Below are 27,151 nucleotides of genomic sequence, written 5' to 3'. Positions count from 1 at the left end.
TCAATGGTGGCCGAGCAAGTAGCTCGTCGCAATACGCCAGTCACTACTCTTGGCGATTTCCCTAAATCGCTCTAGGCAAATGCCGGGATGGTTCCTTTCAAAGGGCACGGCCGACTTCCTTCCCCGTCCTTCCCCAATCCGATGAGACCGATGACGTCACTGTCTGGTCTCCTTCCCCGAAACAACCAACCAACCATCCAACCAACCACTACTCTTGATGAACTGTGGTATCGTGTTGAAGCTGCATGGGCAGCTGTACCTATACACGCCATCCAAACTCTGTTTGACTCAATGCCCAAGCGTATCAAGGCCGTTATTACGGCCAGAGGTGGTTGTTCTGGGCACTGATTTCTCAGGATATATGCACCCAAATTCCCTGAAAATGTAATCACATGTCAGCTCTAGTATAATATATTTGTCCAATGAATACCCGTTTATCATCTGCATTTCTTCTTGGTATAGCTATTTTAATGGCCGGTAGTGTAGCATTGACCCCCTATTCGACACTCATTTTAATTCTGTCAAAAGTTACGTAATACCTTTGAGTCCGTCGTACAGCAAAGAAAGTTCTCCCTCGACACGGTATGTAGTTCAGTACTTTAAATGACTTTAATTACGTTATCGTTATCATTACATACTCTTGTTTTTCCGTGTACAAGTATGTGAAGGTCACCATAAAATACACTGACGGGAAAAGATCACAACGTCAAGAAAGAGTTGTGCGACATAAATGAAAGTTGATAAACGTGTTTCTACATCTGAACGACGATGTCTCTTCATATTTATCGCCAGTCGCATAACGGTGGCGCTAGTAGCGACACTGTAAGAATGCAGATCGAGTTTATACGCGCTATACGCTCGTGAGCGTTAGTTAACTTTGAGATTGGAAGTGGTGAGTTGATGTTAGTCAAGAATGCCTTTAAGGTGACAACGACGCCTTTATCAACTCCTCACTGAGCTTGAATGATTTCGTGTAGTAGGGCTGCGAGAAGGGGAATGTTCCTTCTGAGGTATTGCAGAACGACTTGGCAGAACTGTAAACACTGTACATGATTACTGGTGGCGGTGGTAATGAGAATTTACGGTCGTAACGAGACCGGGCTCCGGACGGTCAAGTTGCACTACCGAGAGGGAAGACAATTGTATTCACAATGCATGCACGTTCGCATGCTTGCATTCAGCAGTGTAGCTGCTACAGCGGTTACTAATACCCCAGCACTTGGCATTGCAATGGCTATATCGCGTTTACATTAACCTGTAATCCTACGATGTTAATCAGTTAAATACGAGCGTTGGAACTTTAAGAGTGGCAACCATTTATTTACAGCTCATACAAAATAGATACGAGTTTCAAAGTTTTACTGACCTTCAATGTAGTCACCAGCATTGTTTATAACGCGTTTACACCGTTGTGGAAGTCGTAGGACACTCTTAGCAGTGTCAGTTGTGTTGACAGTTGGAACGGCGCGGTCTATTGCCCGCCGAATTTGTAGCAGTTCTAGAGCGAATGGCGTGAAGTGTTTCCTTCTGTTTCGAAATCGAGTTGAACTCACGAGGGCTTAAGTCAAGGGAGTGCAGTAGTTGGTATAGCACTTAGCAGCCCCACTAGTCAAACAAATCAGTAACAGCTTGCACTGTCCGTGTTTGTGCATTATCCTGCAAAATGATGGTCAGGTCCTGCGGAAAGTGTCATCACCTCTGTATCCAAGCTGGTCGTAGGTTGTGTTCGAAAAATCAACAGCACAGAGATAGAAGCCATGACACTTTCCTCAGGACCTGACCATCATTTTGCAGGACAATGCTCAAACACGGACAGCGCAAGCTGTTACTGATTTGTTTGACTAATGGGGCTGCTAAGTGCTTTACCACCTACCGAACTCCCCTGACGTAAGCCCCCGTGAGTTCAACTCGATTTCTAAACTGAAGGAAACACTTCACGGCATGCGCTTCAGAACTGCCAAAAATTCGAAGGGCAATAGACCGCGCTGCTCGAACTGTCAACACAACTGGCACTGCTAAGAGTATCTTACGACTTCCACATCGCTAGCAACGGGTTATACACAATGCTGGCGACTACATTAAGGGGAGTACGTACGGCGGAATCGGTCAAAAAGTGACATTTTCGGATTATTATCTCTTACTAATATTTGATCTCTCCTGAATAATTTGATGCATTATTTGTCGAAAAATTCGAATTGGAAGTGTAGTTTTTATTATTTCAAAGTTAATAGCGCATGTGTAAAATTATCCGGTCGTTCTGCACCGACTTTCCTAAGTATCTCTATCTCTTGAACTATACAATCTAGAAGGCTGTGGTTTTCAGCTATTTATTCCTTGCAATCATGTTAATGTTCGTGTTAAGAGGTTGGATGCACTGTGCAAACAGAAATGGCGATATAGCACATGCATTTTGTTTATTTACTTTGTGGTTGTCGTGTTTCATAAGTTTTGAACTGAAAACATAGTGGTTTGGTGTGCTATTATACGCTCTTATACCTGTTTTCAACATGAAGAAAAGAAAGGGTTGTTTTAAGAAGCGACGTTTCCATGGAAATTAGCATATCACAAAATCTGAATCCAGTGTTGATCCTGAAATAGATTTTTCACAGACCCGTCGTAAGGACACGCCTACTAGTGCTTCGAAGAGGAAACTTGGAGACTATGAGGATTTATTTATTAGCAAAGATCAAAATAGTTTAGGTTATGTTCTTTTAGATTTGAGTGTGTTAGGACAGGTTTTGCAAGGTGCTGTGTCAGGTAAGGTTTGTGGTGGGCAAATTAGCATCTCTGAGGACTCATCTGCAAGGACTGGACTGGCTAACAAACGTGATACTCAGTGCGAAGTTTGCAGGCTCTCGACATTATTTTGGAGTTCTGAAAAGTGCGAGAATGACTTGTTTGAGAGCAATGTTAGATTCCTGTATGGAGTGAGGTGCATTGGGAAAGGATTAACTGCAGCTGAAGTATTATGTGCAACGCTGAACTTGCCAAACCCACCAACCAGATCAAGTTAAGTACACAGAAGTAATTGGTGAATGTGTCAAATCTGTTCCTGTTGCTTCTATGGAAGCGGAAGTAGAATTGAATAACACAACAGACTTATTGCGGCAGTTGATGGCACATGGCAGAAGAGAGGTCACACATCAAAAAATGCAATTTCAACTGTCACTAGTGTTGACACAGGTAAAATTTTAGACATTGAAGTGCTAACTAAATACTGTCATCAGTGTAAATCAGTTGATGAAACAAGTGAAAGCCATAAAAAAATTGTGCTAAGAATTATGTGGGAACTAGTGGGGGTATGGAAGCTACTGCAGTTGTTTCTATGTTCAGACGTTCACAGTAGGACAGAGGTGTGTGTTACACTGAGTACTTGGGGGATGGTGATTCAGAACCTTACAAATCAGCAGTGGAAAGCCAACCTTATGGTAATAAGCAGATTGTTAAGATTGAATGAGTGGGCCACATTCAAAAACGGATAGGAACACTACTTCGAAAATTGAAGCAGACAAAAGGAAAAGAGAAGTTATCAGATGGAAAGACTCTAAATGATAAAGGAAGACTTACAGACAAAAACATTGATGGACTCCAGCATTATTATGGAATGGCAATAAGAAACAATACACATGACCTACAAGGGATGAAACGAGCAGTGTGGGCTACATTCTTCCACAAATCTTCCACTGATGATACACCTATACATGGTCTTTGTCCACCTGGTGCTGATTCATGGTACCGCAAAGCTCAGGCAGCAGGTAGCGAGGAACAATTTAGTCGCAAAAATAGCGTACCATCTGCGGTGATGGAAGCTATTAAACCAATATATAGAGAATTAGCTCATCCTGACCTTCTTTCCAAATGTCTCCATGGTCGAACACAAAACTCGAATGAGTCTTTCAATAATGTAATTTGGACCCGCATACCAAAAAAGTCTTTGTAGGAAGGAAAACTCTATGCTTGGCTGTTTTTGATGCTGTGATAACGTTTGATGATGATATAAAGGGAAGAACTGGGGTACTAGAGGAACTTGGTATCACTCCCGGAGCCAACACACTGCAAGCTTTTCAGCGAATGGATCGACTTAGGATCATGAAAGCTCAGCGTGCAGCAGAGGAAATGACTAAAGAAGCAAGAGGCAGGAAAAGAAGGAAGCTTCTAGGTTTGCAGGGTAGTCAAGAACAGGATCCAGATAATGCTGATTATGGGCCTGGCTGTTTCTAGAAGCTGGCATCCCTCCATGTGTAAATTAATATCAAATAAAATGTTTGAACTTGATTTGTCGGAAATAACATTTTTAAAATTATTTGACCCATTATCTCAGGATCTATTACAGATACATACATCTAATTTTACACTAAGTTACCACTTAGTATACTGCAGCTACTGAACCTCCCAAAACATCTCTACCTCTAACGGTTTTTTACTTACGGAAGAAAAAGTGGACGTTTAAAAGAAAATAGTGGACAAAATGTTTAAAAAATCATAACTAGCTAAATATTTCTCTATATCTTTTGATTCTGGTTCAGTAATCAGAAAAGGAGTGATACCATACATCCAAAAAAATTCAGATCTCTGTCACAGGTTCTGAGATAATGGATCATCAATATTGTAAATTTAACAGTGTGGGTATAGGACGTACGTACTCCCGTTAAAGGTCAGTAAAACTTTGAAACACGTATCTATTTTGTACAAGCTGTAAAAAATAGTTGCCTCTAATGAAGTTCAAACACTCCTATATTACCCAGCCAAATTTACTCGTATTTCCCGAAATTTCATTACTCTACATTAATTATTTTTTGACGTTGCGAATTTTTCCGTCAGCGTATACTACAATACTACGGGCAGTCTAATATATTAGTACGTGGTCCTTTGAAGTATGACAGTGCTTTGCAAATTTGTATAATTTTTACATATTTTCGCTGAAAAGTACCGGAAAAGTACACCAATTTATGAGCATCGGTTTCTTTCAGTTTGCCCTGCAGAAAAGAATAAGTTGCCACTTGACGTTACTAAATGATCTTCCACATATGATCTTCACTATATTTAAGTAAGAGAAGGAATTCACAGAATTAAAAAAATAGCGAGACTCGTGTTTTTACAATGAAAACTGCTTGTATGACGTGAGAAACGCGCATGTATGCTGTTATTACCACAAACATACATGAAGTGAGGACACTCACTAACCAGGCGTCATTTCTCGTTAAACAGAAGCGTGAGAGCGGTTCGCCACCGACACAAAACACAGGCACAGAAAATCGCCCGAATCCCTATTTCCGGATCGTATTGCGGGGAAATGAAACCACAGATCCGCTTAGCGGAACGACAAAGTATTAACAAGAGAAAGGTTTTCCGACTGACCATGTTTTGAAATGACTGTGTTGTTTTATGCATTTCTTTAAAGAACCACAAATACCGCAAATTAATGGAAGCTGTGAATACAACTTCCCGCTTCCTGTTTTTCTCTGATTCGGTGCTACCCTCCCTCGCCGAATCCCAAATACGCAGACATAGAATCAAACGGAGATGTGGGATTACCGCAGCAGTGGGATGAGCTTCTGTTCGAAAGTTTATTCAGAAGTGTTTTCACACACGGATTTCAAAGTTTCTGGCCGTCACTTCAAATCCAAACAATGGAAAACGTAAGAGATTTACTAGTGAACTAAGTGTTACCAGGCCAATGCCACAAATAGAAGATCTTTCAAAAAAAGTTCAGAGTGATTCGATAGAGGATACCTTGTATATTTATTAAGACAAAAATTGTGGATGAATTTTTACTTACGCATAGGGCTACAAACTTCTAATTTTCAAATCAACCCTCCGATTTTACAACTATATACACATGCATACAGGAACAACATCGAAGTACTTTCTGCAGTTAGGTATAGGCTCAAAGTTTACGTTTCCCATTCACAAATATTCATTGTGCTCTACACCGTACGCACGACTAGCATGCTTACCTTTTCGAACAACTGTGGAGCTACCGCATTCTTCTTACTACGTAGCGGGTCATTTCACCCAGGGGAGGGATATCGAAGAAATTTTTTATCAACCCCAAAGAGTAAGATCCGACGACCTTGGGATCTACGAAGCAACACGAGATCCGTACACCATTTATGACCGAAGCGTGTTTGAGGTAGCTTATTATGAAGAATTTCTCTTACGTAATTAGGAACTAAGAGTAGAAATCGTCTTTAGTGTGTCGAGTTCTGAGTACGATAAGAAAACACTTTGTTAAATTTCAAAACTAGTTCTTGTACGTGTGAAATTTTATCAAAACATAATGCACAGCTGAACGACAGTAGACTTTCTTTTGTCGTCGTGGTTCCTGGCTCCTCTGCTTTATTCTTGGAGAGTTAGAACATTCCACTCCAGTTTCAGCGGGCTGAATTGTGGACTTGTGGATTGAACTCTACGAGGAGTGTGGCATCCTTCGCTTACTAGCTTTTCACACAAATACTTTTCAGGCCCTTGTAAGAGGCTGAGATCCAAACACCGCACAAGACTACCAGCTATTTCAGCTTACAAAACTAAAAATAACACAAAAAAACACACACACACACAGTATGATATAAATTATAAAAAATAAACAGTTACTCTGATGAAGGCGACGGTAGAAATTGCCAGCAGATTGAGTTTTTACTAAAAATTGATGTGACAAGAAATACGAAAACGCTTTACTCAGATGTGTCATCATGAGAATCTTCTTTCTCATTAGTAAGCTTTTGGAATTATTTAATAACACTGGAAAATGTATTGAGTATTGTTTCACAAAGATTTAGAATGGGGAGACCTCATCTGACCTTGCAATTTTTTGTGTCCTTCAACTAATACCATTTATGGCCAATGAAGTGAAAACTTACATTAGAAATACGCTGAAAAGGCGGTGTGTAGTTCGCTTGAGTTACAAGGAGCGACAGTTACTAATTAGGCTTCATGTCGATCACTTCACTAACTTCTGAATGAAAATGTCCGCTACAGGCTTAATTCAGGATTGTGTTCGTTTGTGCTGATGACATACGGTGATGTCAAGCTCTTGTACAGAAAGCTCGATGAAAAAGGTAGCTTCCGATCTGTGAAGTCCCTGCAAGTGCTTTACTGAATCCGCACATTTAAAATCACACGGAAATCCATAGTCTTGTAATCGAAATCTGCCTGTGTTAACCAACATTGTGCCTTTGCCTCAGAAACGTAAAGATATGCACCACGTTAATTCTTGAGTGCCACATATATTGATACAAAGACCATATTTTCATTAACACCACCTCAACTACATTAGATATATTTAGTTAATTCAACAGCCAGTTAAGAGATCTTTATGAAATGCATCAATCATGCTATAGGGATCATCCTCATACTGCCTTAACCCTCTAAAAATAATTTAGTTTGTTTATTCTGTATAACTTACCTAGTATTAAAGCGTAAGGACTATTTAACTGATACATTCGCCTGACGTCGTTAATTGTATGATTCACTCGATATTGGGACGAGTTCCCGAAATGGACTGTAGAATAAAAAGAAATAGGCTGTATCTAATGTGGCTGAAGCTGTTTTACTATAAATATTTAAATCCTAAAGAAACCTAGAAAAATCATTTTTATTGTTGAGGCAAGCAGACACGACGACTACACTGAGGTGCTACATTGTAACAAACCTGAAAATGACTGAAGATTCATGTTGATAAATGTAGTGAAATTTTTGTGTGTCTGGATGTCAAGGAGTGTTTCCCTCTTAAAAGGATAACAAAAATATCGTCACAACTTGATCAGCAACTTAAAGGAAACGAAATTAATTAGAATAATTACATATTCACTCTTGCAATCGAATCATCGTATTTTTTCCATACAGGTAGCTGCCACTCTTAATAAAGTAATTCCTAATAATATGTATTTACCGTTTCACAGTGATTAAGAACTATCCAAATAAATTCAACAGTATAACAAGTGGATTAAGAGGTCGTGTTTACAATAGGGTTTCGGACTAGTGTTTCCTGTCCTGAATATGTATTCTGTGGAAGGTGTAATCACCCCGTTCATTACGAAACACAGAAAGATTATTATTTCACAAACGTCATTAAGAAGTGCGACGATAAGGTAGCTGGTATTATAGAAGCGAAATCGTGGGTTTTCTGTGTAAAGAGGTCACTCCGGATGGCTACATGCTTCATTGTGATATATCAGCAACAATCACAAACTGGAAATCAATAACGAAAAATGACAGGAGGTATAAAATTTCCACAAAAATTTGCCTATTATACCACAGACCAGCGGCAGTGTTTCCGGAACTGTCCCCAACTCAATGCATTTTCTGTGTCCTTACATGAAAAACTGTGTCTTCGCCAGAGAAATACCCTATAAAATACACTGATAGCTATTAAAAGTGCAAGAGCAGGCACTATAGGAGACAACGAAATTTCATTTGTTGTTTGTTTACAGTAAAGTAAGAAAATTAATATGTAGATGACTGGAGCGGGGGGGGGGGGGGGGGAGGGTGAATGGTGTGAAAAAAATTACTGTAACTTTTGTAGCAACGATGATGGTTCCTGCCCGAGAGCTCATTAAGTTTCAGCTAGGATTTCATTCCATGTTGCTTCAACTCTTTGCCTGATTTCATCAATTATTGTGGCCGACGAATCTCTCGGGAACTCATCACCAGATGTTTTCAATGGATAAGGCATCGGTAGGACCTGCTGGCCAGGACAACCGCCAATCACTCTCGGTATCGAGGTCGGCCAGAATAGCACGGGCCATACGAGCAGTAACGGATAAAACTATAGGAGAAATTGAGGCAGAAGTCGGAGCCCACAACTGCAACGAGGGTACAGCCAGACACCAGGTGCTGGTTACGGAAAAACGTGATGACCTCATGTGTCGTCAAAGTACGAGCATCAGAACAGGGACACAACTCAGTGTCACGTGATCTATGTTATGCCACACCTTCCGGTCATCGACACACTCCAGACCGATGGTCGTCAGATTTCTTTCCACAAGAGCCAATACTAGGTGGCACGTAGGGAACTTAGGGCCGCGTATGAACCGTTCTTAATAATTATTAACCTTTTTCTTCTTGTCATCAGTCTTCTGACTGGTTTCAGGCGGCCCGCTACAAATTCCTCTCCTGTGCTAACCTCTTCATCTCAGAGTAGCACTTGCAACCTACGTCCTCAATTATTTGCTGGACGTATTCCAATCTCTGGCTTACACAGTTTTTGCCCTCTACAGCTCCCTATATACCATGGAAATCATTCCCTCATGTCTTAGCAGATGTCCTATCATCCTGTCCCTTCTTCTCATCAGTTTTCCACTTATCCTTTCCTCTCCGGTTCTGGGGAGAATCATTCCTTAGCATACCAAAAAAAAAAAAAAAAAAAAAAAAATGGTTCAAATGGCTCTGAGCACTACGGGACTTAACATCTGAGGTCATCAGTCCCCTAGAACTTAGAACTACTTAAACCTAACTAACCTAAGGACATCACACACAACCATGCCCGAGGAAGGATTCAAATCTGCGACCGTCGTGGTCGCGCGGTTCCAGACTGAAGCGCCTAGAACCGCTCGGCCACATCGGCCGGCTTACATTATCAGTCCACCTAATTTTGAACATTCGACTGTAGCACCACATCTCAAACGCTTCGATTCTCTTCTGTTCCGGTTTTCCCATAGCTGATGTTTCACTAATATACATTGCTGTACTCCAGACTTACATTCTCAGAAATTTCTTCCTGAAGGCCGATATTTGATATTAGTAGACTTCTCTTGGCCATGAATGCCCTTTTTGCCATTGCTAGTCTGCTTTTGATGTCCACCTTTCTCCGTCCTTACTGCCTAGGTAGCAGAATTCCTTATCTTCATTTACGTCTTGACCATCAATCCTGATGTTAAGTTTATCGGAGTTCTCATTTCTACTACGTCTCATCACGTACGTCTTTCTTCGACTTACTCTCAGTCCATACTCTGTTCTCATCAGACTGTTCATTCCATTCAGCAGATCATGTAATTCTTATTCACTTTCACTCAGGATACCAATGCCATCAGCGAATCGTATCATAGATATCCTCTCAGCTTGAATTTTAATTCCTCTCCTGAACCTTTCTTTTATTTCCATCATTTCTTCCTCGATGTACAGATTGAACAGTAGGGACGAAAGGCTACATCCTTGTCTTACACCATTTTCAATACGAGCACTTCGTTCTTGGTCGTCCACTCTTATTATTCCCTCTTGTCTGTTGTACATATTGCATATAACCCGCCTCTCCCTATAGCTTACCCCTACTTCGCCCAGAATTTCGAACATCTTGCACCATTTTACACTGTAGAAAGCTTATTCCAGGTCTTCAAATCATATGAACGTGTCTTGATTTTACTTTAGTCTTGCTTCCATTATTAACCGCAATGTCAGAACGGCTTCTCTCGTGCCTTTGGAACCTACATATGTCAATACGTTGTGAGCCCCCAATACAACAGCTACAGTAAGGGCGTCACAAGTTGGTCGCCATCCGCCCGCCCCCCCTCCCCCTCACCCCTCCAATCCCCGACGACTAAACGCCAGAAGTCGGCTCCATTCGGGAACACTTCACGTCGACTATGGTCTGTTTCAGATTGCTACCAACCTCAGTGATCTAACAGTTTCTAGACTATAATGGAGAGGCGAAGCATTATTGGTTTAGCAATGTGTGCGAGTGACTAGTGAGCTCGAATCGCCCAAGTACTTCGGAATGTAAAATGGTACGGGTGAACAGACTGGATGCTTACGTCTCACATGTAAAAGTCAAATCTGGACGCGTCAGGGGTCCCTTATCACTCCAACTCCATACGCCTCACATAATTACAGAGTCTCCACCAGGTGGAACAGTCACCTGCTGAAAAGCAGCGTCCATGGATTCATGAGGTGGTCTCCATGCCCGTGCACGTCCAACCGGTCGATACAATCTGAAACGAGACACCTCCAACCTGACGACATGTTTCCAGTCATCAACAGTCGAATGTCGGTCTTGACGGGCCCACGCGAGGCGTAAAGCTTTGTGTCGTGCAGTCACCAAGGATACATGAATGGGCCTTCGGCTCCTAAAGCCCACATCAATGATGTTTCATTGAATGGTTCGCACGCTGACACTTGTCGATGGCCCAGCATTGAAATCTGCAGCAATTTGCGGAGGGGTTGCAGTTTTGTCACGCTGAAAGATTCTCTTCAGTCGTCGTTGGTCCCGTTCTCGCACGATCTTTTTCCTATCGTAGCGATGTCGGAAATTTGATGTTTACGGATTCCTTGTATTCACGGTGCACTCGTGAAATGGTCGTACATGAATCATCACTTCATTGCTATCTCGGAGATGCTGTGTCCCATCGCTCGTGCGCCGACTATAACATCACGTTATAACTCTTTTAAAACTTGTTAACCTGCCGTTGTAGCAGCAGTAACCGATCTAACAGCTGCGTCGTATTCTGCCTGTTTACAGATCTTTGTTTTTAAATAAGCATGCGTATACCAGTTTCTTTGGTGTTTCAGTGTACAACACATAGTTCGAGAGATATAACGTCATCAAAAGTGAGATGTGTGAAAAATTGATGCATCATGGAGTGAAGTATTAATACATTTGTTATTTACCACTAGGACACTGCCCCACTGGAGTCAAGTTCGGGAAATCAGTGACACCCAGCATCACTTTTTACAGCTTTCAACTGTGAACCGCAAGCGGCTGTAGACGACAACAAAAGCGGTCTAGAGCCTACGAGGAGTCGTTGTCATGGAGACTGCACTTACACATTTATTTGTGCGACTGTTAATAATTTCAAAGATGTTTTCATGAATACACACCGGAACTCTGCCGTCACTGGGCCACGGAGGAGGGACCTTTGCCAATCTGCCCAGCCCAGGCAGCCAACATCGCGTCTGCGACCCGCCCCTGGTCTTTAATATCGGTCCAGAGATCGACTCCGGACAACGCCATCGCATACCGCTGGGACGCTGCGACCTTCCGCAGTAGACAAGACGTGGTGGCAGCCCGTGTGCACGGCGTGGCAGCACCCTGGCGTTTCAGGTCGTCTCACATACCGGAGATACCAGCGCAGCGGTGTGTCTTCCGTGTAGTGGGTGCACGCCGCTCACCTGCCGATACATCACCAGAATATTACATGAAGAAGAACGTGCACCTAAATGACTCTACTGGCAAGATGGAATAATTAAAGACCTTTTCACGTTCACGGAGGGATCAAATGGAATGACTGAATAAAGGATTATGTGCAATGAGGCGACAAAAGCCGTTAATATCGTACCAACCTTCTTTTGCTCTCTCGGCGCGGAATGAACAAATCTTTGGAAGTCCCCTGCAGAAATACTGAGCCATGCTGCCTCTATAGCCGTCCACAACAGCGAAAGTGCTGCCGGTGCTGGATTTTGTGCAAAAACTGGCTTCTAGATTACGTCCTATGAATATTCGATGGGATTCATGTCGGGCGCCCTGGATGACCAAATTATTCTCTCGAATTTTCCAGAGTGTCCTTCAAATCTATAGTGAACAATTGTGGCCTGATGACGTGATGGATTGTCATCTATAAAAATGCCATCGTTGTTTGAGAACAGGAAGTTCATGAATGGTCTCTGTAGTGTCGAGACAACATGTAATTACACCTCTTACGCAACGATACAAACTCAGCACAGTTGGCTGTAGGGTGGTAGGAGTGGGCCAAAGTAACACATCAGGCAATCACCATCGACAGTTGCACCTAACATTTTATTTGGTACCTTTAAACAAGAGGACTTGACAAATAAAGCCATCACATGTATAAAACTACCACACATCTGTAAAAATTACCATTGGTGAAAATAAAATTAGTTCAGTTTTAAACATTCATAAAAACGTGGCACTTATGGCCAATTACACATTTACTGAAGTGAGTTAAATTTTATAAATAATGTACTCCTTCACTGCGACAGTGATTGTTATTAGCAAACTATTTCAGTTAATTTAGCATATAACATATAAAATTTCATGTGAGCAAACAAGCACGTGAGATTCAACAACTACGCTCAGAAAACGGACGCCCGCCCGCTCGGCTGTTTCCAGTACAGGCTCGACATGCAGCAACGGTCACGAATGGGCACGAGAAGATCCCAGAACTAGTGGGTATCTACAACAGACTGGCATCTGCCTTAAATAACTAGAAACACAATAACCCATTACAACACATCAGTAAAATTAATACATGAAATTAATTACAATATCAATCTACTGTCATTGAAGGAATTCTAGTTCCACCATCAATAGAATCCGTTTTAGGCCATTAAAAATGCATCAACTGGCCTCTCAATAACTGGTAAGAATGTAGGAAACTACTGCTTTCAAAATTATACGCGTGTCTCTCAGACAAGCTTTTACTTCAAACAGAAACGTAACAGTAATGTCATTACAATTCAGAAATAAATATATCCAGTGTCAAGGTTTAACACCAGCATTGAAAGCAGTTTGCAGGCCCGTATTTAAGTACCGCCTGGTTATTATATTTATATCACACCACGGAGTTAAGATGGCCAGTCGCTATATATACACTCCTGGAAATTGAAATAAGAACACCGTGAATTCATTGTCCCAGGAAGGGGAAACTTTATTGACACATTCCTGGGGTCAGATACATCACATGATCACACTGACAGAACCACAGGCACATAGACACAGGCAACAGAGCATGCACAATGTCGGCACTAGTACAGTGTATATCCACCTTTCGCAGCAATGCAGGCTGCTATTCTCCCATGGAGACGATCGTAGAGATGCTGGATGTAGTCCTGTGGAACGGCTTGCCATGCCATTTCCACCTGGCGCCTCAGTTGGACCAGCGTTCGTGCTGGACGTGCAGACCGCGTGAGACGACGCTTCATCCAGTCCCAAACATGCTCAATGGGGGACAGATCCGGAGATCTTGCTGGCCAGGGTAGTTGACTTACACCTTCTAGAGCACGTTGGGTGGCACAGGATACATGCGGACGTGCATTGTCCTGTTGGAACAGTAAGTTCCCTTGCCGGTCTAGGAATGGTAGAACGATGGGTTCGATGACGGTTTGGATGTACCGTGCACTATTCAGTGGCCCCTCGACGATCACCAGTGGTGTACGGCCAGTGTAGGAGATCGCTCCCCACACCATAATGCCGGGTGTTGGCCCTGTGTGCCTCGGTCGTATGCAGTCCTGATTGTGGCGCTCACCTGCACGGCGCCAAACACGCATACGACCATCATTGGCACCAAGGCAGAAGCGACTCTCATCGCTGAAGACGACACGTCTCCATTCGTCCCTCCATTCACGCCTGTCGCGACACCACTGGAGGCGGGCTGCACGATGTTGGGGCGTGAGCGGGAGACGGCCTAACGGTGTGCGGGACCGTAGCCCATCTTCATGGAGACGGTTGCGAATGGTCCTCGCCGATACCCCAGGAGCAACAGTGTCCCTAATTTGCTGGGAATTGGCGGTGCGGTCCCCTACAGCACTGCGTAGGATCCTACGGTCTTGGCGTGCATCCGTGCGTCGCTGCGGTCCGGTCCCAGGTCGATGGACACGTGCACCTTCCGCCGACCACTGGCGACAACATCGATGTACTGTGGAGACCTAACGCCCCACGTGTTGAGCAATTCGGCGGTACGTCCACCCGGCCTCCCGCATGCCCACTATACGCCCTCGCTCAAAGTCCGTCAACTGCACATACGGTTCACGTCCACGCTGTCGCGGCATGCTACCAGTGTTAAAGACTGCGATGGAGCTCCGTATGCCACGGCAAACTGGCTGACACTGACGGCGGCGGTGCACAAATGCTGCGCAGCTAGCGCCATTCGACGGCGAACACCGCGGTTCCTGGTGTGTCCGCTGTGCCGTGCGTGTGATCATTGCTTGTACAGCCCTCTCGCAGTGTCCGGAGCACGTATAGTGGGTCTGACACACCGGTGTCAATGTGTTCTTTTTTCCATTTCCAGGAGTGTATATATATATATATATATATATATATATATATATATATATATATATATACGGTCGCAGGTTCGAATCCTGCCTCAGGTATGGATGTGTGTGATGTCCTTAGGTTAGTTAGGTTTAAGTAGTTCTAAGTTCTAGGGGACTACTGACCACAGCAGTTGAGTCCCATAGTGCTTAGAGCCATTTGAACCATTTGAACCTTGCTTCCTGGCTGACACCGGACGTTAGCTGTCCGCCGCAGTTCCCAAAACACCGTTACTGCTCGGCGTCCTAAAGCAAAATCACCCCCTCTTCCTCAGCTTTTCCTCTCGCTCCCGATCGGCCCGGTAGGTGGCGCCAGCGAGCGCTCTGCGCACAAATCCGGAAAGATGACGACACATACCGGCGCCGGGAATATCGCTGATGGAGCCACACGGCTCAGTACCCAGGTAGCCGGCCATAACCATTTCCAGTCAATGATAGGTTCACCTGAACCAGAGGATCCAGTCCATTCCATGTAAACACAGCTCAACATTGTGGAGCCACCACCAGTTTGCACAGTGTCTTGTTGATAACTTGGGTTCATCGTTTCGTCTGGTTTGCGCCACGCCGGAACCCTACCACCAGCTCTTACCAACTGAAAACTGGACTCAACTGACAACGCACTGTTTTCCACTCTAGTACACAACCGACAGGGTCACGAGCCCAGGTGAGGCGCTGCAGGTGACGTGGTGTTAGCGAAGACACTTGCGCTGTTCGTCTGCTGCCGTAGCGCATAAGCACCAAATTTCACTGGACTGTCCTATCGTCGGTCGTCCCACATTGATTTCTGCGGTTATTTCACGCAGTGTTGCTTGTCTGTTAGCACTGACAACTTTGTGCAATCGCTGCCGCACGCAGTCGTGAAATGCAGGCCGTCTGCGGGTGCTTTGTCTGTGGTGAGAGGTAATGCCTGAAAGTTAGATGACTTCACTCTTATCCATGTGGGCAGGTTTCCTGACCTTCAATAGGCATAAACAAAAGAAAAGTGTAAATAAAAATTGTCTTATTAGTAAAAGTTACCTTGAGTTATGTTTAGTTTTCGCCATAATCGCTGTAACGATTGAGGCAGTTCTCACATCTGTGGATAATCTTTCCACTAACCTCTTCATGAAATGTTACTGCCAATGAACTGAAATGAGTCTTCACAGTATCTTGAAGCTCCTCGCTAGTTTGAAAGAGTTGCCCTCCTAGCAACTGCTTACACTTCAGGGAAAAGATGGAAATCACTACACTAGATACGGATGGTATGGCGGGCGATCGAAGTTTCCTACTGGAAATGCTCATGCAGTCGTTGTTGCACCACGGTGCTAAAAGAGGATAACTCGACTTTTTCCTATAACATATATAAGCCTTAAAACCTTATGCCCTCATCACTTTTTACGCACACGAAGAGTTGACTGCTATCGAAAAATTTCAAGTTGATTCCTTATTTCTAGATTTCCAGAAGGCTTTTGACACCGTATCTCACAAGCAGCTTGTAATCAAATTGCGTGCTTATTGAATACCGCCTCATTTATGCGACTGGATCCGTGAAATCTGGCAATTCGTAGTAAAGTTGTCGAGTAAAACAGAAACGATGGTCTTCGCCAAGGTAGTGTCTTAGGAGCTCTCCTGTTCCTTATCTACATAAAGTATTTAGGAGATAATCTGAGCAGCCGTCTTAGGTTGTTTACAGATGATGCTGCCGTTCATCGCCCAGTAAAGTCATCAGAAGATCAAAATCACTTAAGAGCCATGTAGATAAGATATCTGTATCGTGCGAAAATTGGCAATTGATCATTAATATTAAAGAGTATGAGGTCATCCACATCAACGCTAAACGAAATCCGTTAAACTTTGGTTACAGGATAAATTCATCAAATCCAAAGACGTAAATTCTGTTAAAAACTTGGTAATTACAATTATGGACAGTTTAAATTCGAAAGGACACACAGAAATCGTTGTGGGGAACACGAACAAAAGATTGCGTTTTATTGACGGAACAGTTACATGTTGGAACAGATCTACTAAAGAGACTGCCTGCATTACGCTTGTCCATCCTCTTTTGTAGTACTGCGCATGGCGTGGAATCCTTAACAGACAGGATTAACGGAGTAGACAGAGAAAGTTCAAAGTAGCGCAGCACGTTTTGTATTAACGAGAAGTAGAGGAGGGAGTGACCGGACCTGATACGGGATTTGTGGTGGACATCAATGAAACAAAGGCGTTTCTAGTCGTGAAATGCAGGCCGTCTGCGGGTGCGTTGTCCGTGGTGAGAGGTAATACCTGAAAGTTGGTATTCTCGGCATATCCTTGACACTGTGGATCTCGGAATATTGAATTCGCTAACGATTTCCGAAATGCAGTCTTCTCATGAAATTTCAATCACCAACTTTCTGCACCGAATGCGAAAATATTTTATTTACACCGAGCTACAAATGGAGGAACGAACATCGTAACAAAATAGGGGAAAACAGTGCTCGCATGGAAAGCTATAGGTGTTCGTTCTTTCTGTGCGCTGTTCTAGAGAGGAATACAGAAAATTAGTGTGAATGTATTTTGATGAACCCTCTGCCGAGCGTGTGATTTGCAGAGTAGCGATGTAGATATAGATTTTGTACTGAACGTCCGTGGCCAATGACATTAATAAAATCACCGTCTACCTTCGACGTCGCATTTGTAAAGTTTAAGTTACCCCCATTTTGGAACGAGGTCTTCAGTGTCAGAAGCCAGTAACACTCAAAGATTTCTCCACACACTCGGCTCATTCTTCAATGAATTTCTGCTGCCCTATTCCTTTCTGCTGGCAGGAAACGAATAACTCTTCGCAATTCGCATTTGGTGGGAGAATCATTTGACGCGGTCATATTTATGTGACTGTATAGGTATGAAAAATGCCTCAGTCGTTGCTGTAAGCGTAAGTGTTCGTAACATTTAACAATGCGTTACTGTTTTGGATATACTTTCCTTTTATTTATGGCCTATTAGATGTTGAAAAAGATGTTCTTTCTTAACGTGGCTGTGATCAAACTTGTACCACGCTCAGGTGTTAAAACTATCTATAAAAGGTCACTACTGTTTTTGCTCACACTGTTACATAAAATGTAGGTGCTTCTATTGAATACGTGGTTCCCCTTGGCGGCTGTTTTCATCCTACTCCCACTGCCAACGAAACTATATCATGCAATGTTCATTAAAAGAAAAGAAAATGGCTCTGAGCACTATGGGACTTAACTTCTGAGGTCATCAGTCCCCTAAACCGTAGAACTACTTAAACCTTACTAAACTAAGGACATCAAACACATCCATGCCCGAGGGAGTTCACACAATGATTTCCAATGTTATCTAGTGAGATCCAAGTATAATCTGTTAATAAAAATCTGCAAATTGGGCTGCACTGCTGAAAACTGATATTGTCTTATAACAGACATAATTATTAATGGAAGTACACTGAAGTCCGTTGCTAAGGTGTTAAGCACTCGGTTCGATTACTTGGAGCACAATCTTGTAGCATTCGCTGTTTGAACAGGTTGTTACATGTTTTGACATTTCGTAATTTGCAATTAACACTGATGGATCATAGCGTTACTCTCATCTATTTTTACGAATGTATGCGTGACCACGACTCGGCTGAATTATGATTTCGCGACAAGGTATCCGAACGAGGTTTGGTCATATTATACTCGTACGTCTCTCTTTCATTTAGTATATCCACTCAAATTTTATCTGGTCCCCGTTGGTGGACCTGCAACTATCACGTCACAGCTGAATGTTCTCTTGCGAAACGACTCACTAGATTGAAACTTTGAGCTCTCAAATAAATCATGGATGTAAAATTAATAACTTGTATGGTGAAGATTTCAATTATTTGATCAGTAGTACTAACCTCCTGACACCATAAAAATTATTTTGGATCGGAAGAAAAGTAGGAAAGAGAAAAAAGAAAGGAGAAACTGAAAACGAAAAGCGGAATTGGAGTTTTGCAGCCGCGACGTCGGCACTGCACCGAAAACACATACGCACACGCACACGCTCACGCACACGCACACACACACACACACACACACACACACACACACACACAGCACGAAATATGGCATTTGTTATGCCACTTTCGTGGTATTGTAATTTTAGTGGTCAGCACTGGACATGTGTCGTACAAAACTGGGTACCTGAAACTTTAATTCGTATAAACTATTTTCATTTACCAACAGGCTTGCAGATTACGGTTATTGAGATCTTTTATGTATTTAACAACGGGACAGTAGACAGATGTTAGATCAAAGTAAGCAATCAATATATACATATACACACACCAAAAAAGGTTTGCATCACTCCGGTTCCCAGAACTCCTGAAGATAGACGTTGACTGTGGATATTGTATTACAGACACAGTCCCTTTGACTGTTCAGAGATGTCACTAAACCCACCCAAAGATGTAAACAACCATGCATGAGCAGTACCTATTAGACGAGGGGCTCCTACAGCCGATCAGTTCCAGTCATTCCACCAGGAAGGAGTTACACGACTCTTGCTGTCTGTGGTTCAACCATGCCTAGACGGTCAATACCGCGATTCGATCGCGTCCGCATTGTTATTTTGTGCTCTCAACAAGGGAAATGTCCATGCGTCCCGAAGTGAACCAAAGCGATGTTGTTCGGACATGGTGGAGATACAGAGAAACAGGAACTGCTGATTACATACCTCGCACGGGGCGCCCAAGGGCTACTACTGCAGTGGATGACAGCTACCTACCGACTATGGCTCGCTGGAGCCCTGACAGCAACACCACCATGTTCAATTATGCTTTCCGTGCAGCCACAGGACGTCGTGTTACGACTCAAACTGTGATCAATCGGCTGCACGATGCGCAACGTCACTCACGACGTCCATGGCGAGGTCCATCTTTGCACCCATGACTCCATGCAGCGCGGTACAGATGGGCCCAACAACATGCCGAATGGACCGCTCAGGATTGGCATCACGCTCTCTTTACCAATGAGTGTCGCATGTGCCTTCAACCAGACAATCGTCGGAGACATGTTTGGAGGCAACCCATTCAGGCTGAACGCCTTAGACACACTGTCCAGCGAGTGCAGCAAGGTGGAGGTCCCCTGCTGTGGCATTATGTGGGGCCGACGTACGCCGCTGGTGGTCACGGAAGGCGCCTTAATGGCTGTGAGATACGTGAATGCCATCCTCCAACCGATAGTGCAGCCATATCGGCAGCATATTGGCGAGGCATTTGTCTTCATGGACAACAATTCATGCCTCCATCGTGCACATCTTGTGATGACTTCCTTCAGGATAACGACATCGCTCGACTAGAAGGGCCAGCATGTTTTCCAGACATGAACCCTATCGAACATGCCTGGGATAGATTGAAAAGGGCTGTTTTTGGACGACGTGACTCACCAACCACTCTAAGAAACCTACGCCGAATCGCCGTTGAGGAATGGGACGATCTGGACCGACAGTGCCTTGATGAACTTGTGGATAGTATTCCACGACAAATACAGTCATGCATCATTGCAAGAGAACGTAATACTGGGTATTAGAGGTACCGGTGTGCACAGCAATCTGGACCACCACCTCTGATGGTCTCGCTGTATGGTGGTTTTCATTAGCAATAAAAAGGGCGAAATAGTGTTTATGTTCCCTGAATGAAATTTTCACTCTGCAGTCGAGTGTGCGCTGGTATGAACTTCCTGGCAGATTAAAACTGTGTACCGGACCGAGACTCGAACTCGGGACTTTTGCCTTTCTCAGGCAAGTGCTCTACCATCTGAGCTACCCAATCACGACTCATGACCCGTCCTCACAGCTACAATTCTGGCAGTACCTTGTCTCCGACCTTCCAAACTCCACAGAAGCTCTTCTGCGAAACTTGCAGAACTAGCACTCCTGGAAGTAAGGATATTGTGGAGACGAGGCTTGGCCACAGCCTGGGGGACGTTTCCAGAATGAAATTTTCTTTCTGTAGCGGAGTGTTCTCTTGTATGGAACTTCCTGGCAGATTAAAACTTTGCCAATCCAATGGAAGGTTGAGTGGTTGGCCAGTGCCTGGAGAACGCTACCTGCCAGCAAGTGTAGTGTCAACAGTATAGTACGGAGGGGGCGGTGTTACGGTACAGAAATTTTTCGCTGTTAGGTTATGGTCCCCTTATTGCCCTCAAGAAAACGCTTAGTGCAGAAGGTTGCGAATACATGATATGAGGTGGCACGAACATGTGAAAACTTTACAGGTTCCGGAGCTCTCGGTGATGCAGAACTATTTTTTGATATCTATATATAGGATGGAGAAAAATTGTGTCACCAAATTTTAACCCTGGATAGGTGATGCCAGTAGGAACCGAAATTACTAATATTGTGCAGGTCGACAACGTACCATTTTTTACCACGGAATCTTGGTACCACGCGCTCCGATTGTCCGTGGACTGCCCTGCTGCCGTTAGTCGGTTGGCGAGCAGCGGCCAATCGGAGCACGTGGCGCCAATTTCTCTAGTTCAAAAATGGTACGTTGTCGACGTACACAACATTAGTAATTTTGGTTCCTACTGGCATCAAATATCCAGGGTTAAAACTTGGTGACACAACTTTTCTCCATCAAAAAATTTTTCATCCGAAGGCCGTACAATCTAGAATCAGTATTCCAATCAGGCAATATGGTCATGATCACTGACGCCATCATCTTCCCCCCCTCCCTACACCCCCTCCCGGCCCCCAACCAACAATTGAAGATGCCCGTCTCATTTCCTGCTGTTGCGTCAAGAAGTCCTTAACTGCCTGCCGCACGTCCTTGTCCAGCAAATAGCCGCCCCTTCAAGGCTTCTTTTTAGGGACCTAAGACTTGATAATGGTATGGAGAGAGATCAGGACTGAGTGTCTCCCACTTGAGTAATAGATGAGGCTGGCAACCAAGATTGACCAGCGTCATGTGTAGAATCGTGACCAGCGCGCAACTTGGTGCACGATTCCACATGTCTCTACAGACATGATGTCCCATACACATTCTTCGTTTTCCGACGGATGTGTACTGGTGTCCGCCCTTCGGCAGCCAAGGGAAGAATAACAGAACGCTGGTTCTATTTGGTCACATTTGGTAACAATGTAGCCTTAGGTCACGTTTCCACATTTTCCCAATGAACGTTGGAAAGACGGGTCCATTGTCGACCTGTTGGTGTTTATATAACTACATCGGAATCGAGCAACGTTGCATGTAGGCTGTAGGAACCCCCTCAAACACAAAGTTTCTCATCGCCTCTTGTACTTGCTTTTGCTTCAACCGTGCGGTAAAATTAGACACCCATTTCAGTTAAAGGAAAAACTTTTAAACCCGAAAAAAATTTCTTTCTACTGCAATAAATGTATAATAAAGTATAGAAATCTTTAAAATTACTACCAAGCGACAAGGGATATCATAATAGGCATACATTTTAAGTACTTAAACTGGTTTTTAACAAGAAGCATTAAATTTTCGAAATATTGCACTAATACGGCCAAAACTTTCAGTAAAGCATCATAATAAAAAACAGACAGTAGCGATGTCGCCTATTACGAAATATGCATGATTCGTCTAGGTCTTCTTCACGTGATGAAGTCGAAGAAAAAGTTTTTCTTTTTTTAGCCGCTCTTGTCGTCCAAGTGTCGTTTTCTGCCTCTTCGCCTTTTTTACGGATTTCCCTTTAATGTTCTGACCCATAAAAAGTTTCAGTTTTCTGTTTTTCTTTCTTCTACCTCTTACCTCTTTTCTTTTTTTTATCTTCCAATTAATTCTCTGGAAAAAGGTAACTATTATTCTTTTTCCTTTTTCCTACTAGTATATTTCTTTGCACTATGTACCAAGTCAACCGTTGGAGGAGGCATAAAAAGCTTTAGTGACACAGAGAATGACAATCACGTATCAAAAGTTCTAGCACTCGCAACCAGTCCATCAGACGTCATTTCCTAAGTCCCAGCAGCAGCTTCACAAATCATCCTTTGCTTCTGGAACCTTTTCGGTTGTAGAAGATTGAGAAACAGCATGTGCCTTGCGGTTCTCTCTCTCTTTCTCTCTGTCTGTCTGTACCCTCTCTCTCTCTTCAAGTGGGGGCAGAACCATGTACCCGGCCGGTGTGGCCGAGCGGTTCTAGACACTTCAGTCCGGAATCGCGCGACCGCTACTGTCGCAGGGTCGAATCCTGCCTCGGGCATGGAAGTCTGTGAATCTTAGGTTAGTTTGGTTTGAGTAGTTCTATGTTTTAGGGGACTGATGACCTCAGATATTAAGTCTCATAGTGCTGAGAGCCATCTGAACCTTTTTTTTAACCATGTACACCATTGTAAAATTGTGCAAATCATGGGGCTGGAAAGCTAGCATTCGCATTATGTGTATCATATAAATACACTGAAAAACCTACTTCTGGTCAGCATCAGGGGAAATTTCCGTAAAAAAATTAAAAAAGAGTATCAGGCGTCCGCCAACTATTATTGTCTACAGTTCTCCTAAATGTCGGCTGCTAGTAGTTCCTAGAGTTATCGGACTGATGATGGCACTTGTAACAGAGCTCTGAAAGTGCCCAGTTTTACCCCCATACCCAGTCATATCCAACTTGGAAGCTCTTATCGCGTATTTCACCCTCCATACAAGTTTCTCAGTTCAGTCGTGATTCTGTAGGAAGTAGTATGAGTGACGTACAGTATACTGGTCAAGCCTTCCCTCCAGAGATGATCCTTCCTTGGAGTAACTCTGTGAATCGGCGTGTAGTGTTTCTTCCCTCCAATACTCTATGACGTTCTCATGGACGATGTCCAGAAAAGCAGACCTGGAGACGCGATAAAATATGTTCCTGGGGTGCCATTACGATGCGTTTATTTGTAAACACCGTAAAATGGTATGAGTTTAGTATTAGAAAACGATTCCTGCCACAGAGTTCATACTTTCCAGGAGCATGGTACAGCCGAATATTATTAAGGAACAGTATCTGAATACATTCTATCGCCGAGTCTCACATACGTATGAGCAGACTCAGACTATTGTCCTACCGCCGACTGGGCGAGCTTGGTGAACAGTCGAAATCTCTTGCTTACATCGTAACAATTCATAGCCCTTCCTACCTCTTCTGTAAGTAGACAATATTTATTTGTTTATCGCATTTACTAATTTTCTGTCCACTGTTATTATTGTAGTGAAGCCTTGATGACACATAGGCTCCTCCTAGTACCAATTATGTCAAAATAGGACTTTAATTATTAATAAAATTAAAATCGACACTTCGCTACAGAACACTCGCGGTTCCACTTCGTATTTACTGTCGAATAAGCTCAGTGCTCGAGGCTCGAGTTGCAGCTCCACTCTCGTAATTCATCAGGAATCGATACGGACCGGTTGCTACCTCTGCCTCTGGGAACCGGATTACTGCTCACCGCCGGCTTATTCCGCAGACTACGGCTATCTGCTGAGAATCATGAAACGTAAAATTTGGAAAAATAAATGCCTCTCAAGACAAGGAACAACTCTAAAACACACTCCTACCTTAAGAATTAAAGGTGCTGAATTTTCACTTTCATTTACCAACTCCATCACTTTCCGTGTAGATGTGACGTAACGACTGACGTAGCGGAAATATCGGACGTACACTTCCGCGGGACAGCGGCTGTAGAAAGTGGTAGCCTCCCTGTGGGGAGGTCTCCACGCACGGCGTGGTCTATATATAGCCAGTAAGCGGCTTTGCGCCCGGAATAGTACCGCGGAGGGCGCGGTGGGCAGCGCTTACGTAAGGGCCCTCAGGTAAGTGAAGGCTAGCCGCGGGTGGCGCCTCCTGGAGACACGTCGCGTGAGCGGCGTCCGGCCGTGGCCACTCCGCTCCTCGCATCGGAGGCGGCGTCTTGCGCCTCTATTAGCATTAATTAACCCCCGGCCGGCGCAACTTCCCGACTCCCGCGCTGAGCACCACCCTGTGTCGCGTGTCGGCCGCGTGATAAGGACCCCCGAGGGCGGCTATCACCCTCCGGTGTTACACGCCTCCCAGGAGCCAATAAGCCACTGTCCCCATCGGAGCCACTATGTTTAGCCCGGACATTTGTTTGCGCGCCTTAAGTGTAAGGCAGCGTTTGATAGTGGAAGGCACGTCGCCCTCCAAGTTCCTGCGTCTAAGCACCGCTCTTCGCGAATGAAAATAAATTTTTTGATGAGCATGACGGTAACATTTTAAGGCATTCTGATTTAAGAGTAAGTTACTTATTCATCCAGACACCACTTTGATAATGGCATGAGAGAAGCTAGACTAAAACAAAGCGATAACGTTATCTGCATCTACATCTACATCCACATACATACTCCGCAATCCACCATACGGTGTGTGGCGAAGGGTACCTCTTACCACAACTAGCATCTTCTATCCTGTTCCACTCCCAAACAGAACGAGGGAAAATGACTGCCTATATGCCTCTGTACGAGCCTTAATCTCTCTTATCTTTGTGGTCTTCCCGCGAAATATAAGTTGGCGGCAGTAAAACTGTACTGCAGTCAGCCTCAAATGCTGGTTCTCTAAATTTCCTCAGTATCAATTCACGAAAAGAACGCCTCCTTTCCTCCAGAGACTCCACCCGAGTTCCTGAAGCATTTCCGTAACACTCGCGGGATTATCAAACCTACCAGTAACAAATCTAGCAGCCCGCCTCTGAATTGCTTCTATGTCCTCCCTCAATCCGACCTGATAGGGATCCCAAAAGCTCGAGCAGTACTCAAGAAGATGTCGTATTAGTGTTTTATAAGCGGTCTCCTTCACAGATGAACCACATCTTCCCAAAATTCTGCCAATGAACCGAAGACGACTATCCGCCTTCCCCACAACTGCCATTACATGCTTGTCCCACTTCATATGGCTCTGCAAAGTTACGCCTAAATATTTAATCGACGTGACTGTGTCAAACGCTACACTACTAATGGAGTATTCAAACATTACGGGATTCTTTTTCCTATTCATCTGCATTAATTTACATTTATCTATACTTAGAGTTAGCTGTCATTCTTTACACCAAACACAAATCCCGTCCAAGTCATCTTGTATCCTCCTACAGTCACTCAACGACGACAAGTGTAGCATACAAAGAAGGGCTAAATGACAAGTTATGAATACAATTACCGGCCAATTTCACTGACATCGCTTTGTTGTAGAATCATGGAACATATTTTGTGTTCAGTCATAATGACTTCTCTAGACTCTGAGAAGCTCATCTGCATAAAAATGGTTCAAATGGCTCTGAGCACTATGCAACTTCTGAGGTCATCAGTCGCCTACAACTTAGAACTAATTAAACCTAACTAACCTAAGGACATCACACACATCCATGCCCGAGGCAGGATTCGAACCTGCGACCGTAGCTGTCGCTCAGCTCCAGACTGTAGCGCGTAGAACCGCACGGCCACTCCGGCCGGCTCATCTGCAGAAACCAGTGGTCATGCAAGACACAGCTGGCCCTCTTTGTGCATGATATACAACAGGCTCCAGATACCGCCTGCCAGGTTGATGCCATATTTCTCGACTTTCGAAAGGCGTTCGACTCAGTTCCGCACTGTCGCTTGCTGCAAAAAGTGCGCGCTTACGGTCTATCCGATGACATATGCGGTTTGATAGAAAGTTTTCTAACAGACCGGGAGCAGTATGTCGTCCTGAACGGTGTGACTTCAGCAGAAACAAGTGTAACTTCAGGTGTGCCCCAGGACAGCGTAATAGGTCTGCTGCTTTTTACGATTTACATAAACGATCTGGTTGATGGTACTGACATTGGAATTAGACTGTTTGCCGATGATTCTGTGGACTACAGGAAAGTAGTAGCACACGAAAGTTGTCAACAAATCAATGAGGATTTGTAGAAAATAAGTGCGTGGTGTAATGACTGGCATTATCTCTCAGTATTAGTAAGTGTAACCTACTGCGTATAACAAGGCGAAAATCCCCATTAATGTACGAGTAGAAAATAAATGATCAGTCTTTGGAAGTGGTAACATCTGTCAAATATCTGGGTGTGACTATTCGAAATGATCTCAAATGGAATGAGCAGATTACAGAAGTAACGGGTAAGGCGAAATCTAGATTGCGGTTTAATGATAGAATCCTGAAGCGATGCAGTCCTTCAACAAAGAAAATAGTTTGCAATACGTTACTTCGTCCAGTCTTATTTTTCGTCTGTATGGGACCCTTACCAGTTG

Source organism: Schistocerca piceifrons, chromosome 2 (genome assembly GCF_021461385.2).
Source record: "Schistocerca piceifrons isolate TAMUIC-IGC-003096 chromosome 2, iqSchPice1.1, whole genome shotgun sequence".
Classification (NCBI taxonomy): domain Eukaryota; kingdom Metazoa; phylum Arthropoda; class Insecta; order Orthoptera; family Acrididae; genus Schistocerca; species Schistocerca piceifrons.
Note: the sequence above shows the minus strand (reverse complement) of the source record.